The following is a 5,329-nucleotide window of genomic DNA, read 5'->3' on the forward strand; positions in this document are numbered from 1 at the left end:
TCAAATATTAAATCAAAAGATTATAAAAAAATTATAACTAAAATCATAATAAATATTCTGATACTAGATTTTTAAAATATAATTTAATTAAAAATATATTTTTGGTGAATATGATGGTTAAAAGTATTTTTTATAAATAATTATATCAAAAATAAATTTTAAAATCTTATAATGGTGTTTTTTTAATGATGTTAACTTAAATATTCCCAAGATTTTAGAATAAATTAAAATGAAAAGATAATAAAATATGTTAATCTGTGTTGGGATTTTATTTCAACATGAAACTTTAAAATAAATGTGTGAATAAAAAAAACTCTGTCAAACGGTCATATATTCTGTTTGATAGAGAAAAAAGTAAGGAAGCGCATTGTGATGTATTAAAAACTGATCAAAAAGAACCAGCGGGTGGTTTGCCCAATTAGTTAAGGGGGAAGACTTAAGATTTTCTCCACGTAAGTATTTGTATGGATTTGAGCTCTACTATCAGTAATTTTAGGCTTTTTAAACAAAGTAGGTGTAATTGTAATAAAAAGAAGGTGTATATATCATAAGTTAAATACTATGAACATCTATGAGTAAATTAAAATCAAAGGATAATAATTTTTTTTAATTACTAAAAAATATTTCATTTTATAATTATTTCACAAATTCTTACTAATTTTTGTATAAGTCAATTGCTTTTAAACAATGAAACTAACACGATTATATCAATTGAATCGAATGATTAAGCCTAACTTTTATAATATCAATTGAAATAAAACAAGATTCATGAAAATAATTTCAAAATATATTAGGTAAATAATTTTTATATATAATAAAATTAAAGACAAGGATTAAAATAATCAATGGAGTTAATGTAATATTCATTTATAAATCCAATATTAAATCAAAAGATAATAAAAATTATAACTAAAATATTTATAAATTTTCTAATATTAAATTTAGTATATATTAAAATTAATTAATTAAAGATTTGTATTTAAGAAATTGTTAAATGTAACAGCCCAGCAAGCCGCATGTGGATATTGTCCGCTTTGGCCGTAGCCCTCACGATTTTGCTTCTGGCAATAGCACGCATGCCACCCCCAAAACGCGTCCACACAAGGAAGGTATCCACACCCATATATATGGCATGTTTCGTTCTCCTTCCTAACCGATGTGGGACTTCACATTAAAGATTTTAGATATTTATTTTAAAGTTTTTATTTTATTAAATTAATTAAAAATTAATTAAGTTTTATCACTTTTTAATAAAGTGAGTGAATGATAATGAATTAACTAAAATTCAAAAATATATTTTAATTAAAAATAATTTTTTGGTTAATACGGTAACTAAAAAGTATTATAATAAATAATTAAACTAAAAAAAATAAATTTTATAATGGTTATTTTTTTAATGATGCTAAATTAAATATTTTAATTATTTTACAATATATTAAATAAAAAAATAATAAAATATGTTAATTGATATTTTAAATAAAATATATTAAAATATCATAACCAAAAGAAATCAAGTATTATATCGAAAGATGAATAATTGATTTAGTATGTATATACCTAATTTTATTTAAATTATATATTGAATTTAATTTTTACGTATGAATTTTTTATTACCGAAACAATTAAATTCTTTGTTTAAATATATTTATATTATAAAAAATATAAATTGTTAAGATAATTCTATAAGATATAGTTTAGATATACTAGTTTATACTCTCTTAATTTCTTGTTTAGTTTCCTTAGTCAGTTTTATCTAAATTCCTAAACTTTAGGGATTGATTATGTTTTATGCCTATTTATTTTATTGTATCCATCAATTCAATAACATGAAAATCATTCAGATTCAAGTACTAAGGAAACTATTTATCTAAATTCCTAAACTTTAGGGATTAAATCCCTCGCAATTTGTGAGGGATTAAATCCCTCGCTATTTGAGAGGGATTGAGAGCTATGTGAGTCCGTCACAAATTGTGATGACGCGTAATCCCTCGCTATTTGAGAGGGATTGAGACGTATGTGAGTCCGTCACAAATTGTGATGAAAGAATCCCTCGCTATTTGAGAGGGATTGATAGTCCGTCACAAATGCTATTTGAGAGGGATTGGACTCCTTCACAAAATCCGTCACAATTTGTGAGGGATAAAATCCGTCACTAACTGGGCCTATACATGTAATTGATTATCAGACATGAATTACTTATTAAAAGGTTTTCTGGTAATTGATTACCTTTTCTTGTAATCGATTACCAGACAATGAATTACTTCTTAAAACGTTCTCTGGTAATCGATTACCCATTTCTTGTAATCGATTACCAGACAATGAATTACTTATTAAAAGGTTTTCTGGTAATCGATTACCTTTTCTTGTAATCGATTACCAGACAATAAATTACTTATTAAAACGTTGTATGGTAATCGATTACCCATTTATTGTAATCGATTACCAGAAAACTTTATAAAATTAACGAGCCATCGAGTTTAAAATTTAAATTCTTCTTTGTATCTAAGTAAAACTTTATAAAATTTAAGATCATCAAATTAGTACAACTCAAGCACAAGTGTAAGTTAGCAAGATGTTACATCTAAATTAATTATTAAAAAGATTAAAAATATTTTGTAAAATTTATTGTAGCAATTACATTCAATTATGCCAGGAAAGAAGAGACACTATGTGTTTGAGTGTTTGTCTATTTTTAAAATAAATTAAAATTAAAATAATAAACTCACTTGGTTTTTTATTTTGTATCTTCGTCTGAATCCTCTGTTGCAGTAGTGCCAGTAATGTTATCTTCCCAAAAGATTCCTTTGCGTCTCTGAAAAAGTCTTTCACTTTATCAAGAACGGTTTTTAGTTGATCTTCTGTTGGGAGCTTGAATTCAGAAAAACATAATATATTAGTGGGAGAGTATCCAAAATTATTTAATTAATTAGAAAGTATACATAATGTGAACTATTATCAATAAATCCTAACTCATATATATATATATATATATATATATATATTCAATGGAAAAGCATTATGATACATTTACGCACCACTTAAGAGGAAGGCCCTTGTATTCAAACCAAATGGTGTCAACTCCAGGGGGAAGCGCGGTGCTGAAGTGAGGCTTCAAAAGCGAAATCAACAAGGGCAAGTAGCCTATCCTAGAAAGAAACAGAATAAAAGAATTATAAAGTATCAGATTTAATATCAAGTAATTAGCAACTGTACCATTTAAAACAGAGCCCCAAAGCTCCACCTGATCAGGATGCGACATGTTCATGACATTCTTGCAATTACCATTTATTACATATGCAGCCTGCAGCAGTAAAATCAAAATTCATTTAAGAATGGTTAACTTAAGATCAAGGCTTTAAATAGTGCACTATAGAAAGTCTATCGGTGCAGAACAGCCCCTGCCCACTACAGGGTATGCCATAGTGGCGTTGTGTTGATTCTAACAAAGTCTCTTTGCCTCTCATGCAATGCAAGTAGATGTGTTTATTAATCTATTAACAATACCATTTACAGTCATTGGTAGAAAAAAGTTATCTCTTGAATTAGTAGTGTCATTAAATGTAACCACTATTTAAACCATTCAATTTAAAGGATTTTTTTAGAATAAAATTAAATTTATGACATTATTCATGTAATACCTTAACTACTTTTATTGGTCTTGATTAATTAGTCATTTGTTTCTTAAATAAAGGATTAGAGGGAGTACTATACTAATTTATGAGAAGCAGAGTTACATTCAAAATTGTTTAGATGTCAAAGAATATCCAATAACAATTTGTATTAATAGGGATTAGGATATGCTTGTTTATAAATTTTTGAAGAATTTGGTAGTTAGACACATGCAGACTTTGGCAGGGAGTCATCATTTTAGACAAGCAAGAAAGTTTTTCGGAGAATCATTTGGTCTAGTGGCATACTAATTACCATCGAAGTAATATCATTATTCGAGAGAGATGTACAAAAAGTATATAGAAAAGTGGAACAAAACCTAGTCCACAAAGGAAAAAACTTGTATGCAATTCCATAGTAGTAAATAATATCAGAATTCAGAATTATTCCAAGATCTGGAGACTATAAATCATCATAGATTCCATAGAGAACTCCTTATTTGAAAGCAGTAATAGGTTCTTCCTTGGGTAGTCCACAAAGGAAAAAACTTGTATCATAACAAAACAATGTATCATAGCAAAATTACTTTTAGGTGAACATTCTCAAAATAAAATATTATTTGCACCTAAAAGTTTAGCTTGGGGTTCAGAGCAAAGAAAGTGAGCTCAAATCGAACCTAAAAGTTTACATAGTAAAGTGTTAACATAAAATAAATGACATAATTAGTGTTGTGAGACTAATAGTAAGACATGCCTGATCGTTTCCTTTCCCTGTACACCCATGAGAGACAGCATCAGCTCCAACTTCTTTGGCAACATCAACCATCGCCTATCAATCAGTAGATATCAATCAATCTATGTTTATAAAATGGGGAAATAAAGATAACTAGATAAGTATATTCCACTATCATTGTCATTTTAATTCTTCTTCAATATAAAAAGAGGGAATACTGCACTAAGAGCTAACAGAAGAAATGGCCTTACCAAGGAAGATAAATATATTAAACTTTGAGCAAAAGTACCTTTGCAATTACAGGGCGGGCCATTGAGGTCCCAAGCAAATACTTCCTCTCATAAACTGCACCAACACGCAGGCAAAGAAATGTATAATCTCTAACAAATTCTTCTCTCAAGTCCTTTACCACTAACTAACAGGCCCCACTGGCTTTTGCTTTCACTTCTAAACCTTCCAATTCTTTTATACCCTATTAAATTTAGTGTTGTTAAGATGATGCGGCATTGTAACAAAAATTGCATAAAGTAATTCCCCTCGTCAGAAGCTTATAACCTTAAAACACATTTTCCAACACAATTTACACAAAAATCTCAATTACAGAAAATGAATTTAAAATTCAGAACATACTTGGCCAACATCAGTAGTGAAGCAAACAACTTCACAACCATAATTCTCTGTAATGCAAAAATCATCAATAAAATATTATAATAAGAACACAAATATACAATAACAGGTAAAAGTGACAAGGGTATCCACTGCTCAATATCCCAGTTCACATCCCAAATTCTTAAAAATAAGGATCACCAATTATAGTTTCCATGCTTTATTACAAAACTACATCATTTTTTAGTTTTAATCAAGTGAGTGAATGATAATGAATTAAATAAAATTTTAAAATATATTTTAATTAAAAATAATTTTTTAGTAAATACGGTAACTAAAAAGTATTATAATAAATAATTAAATTAAAAAAGAATAAATTTTA

The 5,329-nt window shown here is 27.6% G+C and overlaps 1 long non-coding RNA gene across 1 annotated transcript; it reads right to left on the minus strand.

Moving 5' to 3' along the window:
• Window positions 1-4,221: 4,221 nt before the first annotated feature.
• Window positions 4,222-4,976, minus strand: LOC145953963 (uncharacterized). The gene is made up of 3 exons (XR_014431179.1): window positions 4,631-4,976; window positions 4,363-4,437; window positions 4,222-4,285 (listed from the first exon to the last, which is right to left on the minus strand). It is a non-coding gene; the product is annotated as an uncharacterized LOC145953963 (long non-coding RNA).
• Between the last annotated feature and the right edge of the window lie 353 nt (window positions 4,977-5,329).

The sequence above is a fragment of the Cajanus cajan genome, chromosome 1 (assembly GCF_000230855.2).
Source record: "Cajanus cajan strain Asha chromosome 1, NIPB_CcT2T_4, whole genome shotgun sequence".
Lineage (NCBI taxonomy): Eukaryota > Viridiplantae > Streptophyta > Magnoliopsida > Fabales > Fabaceae > Cajanus > Cajanus cajan.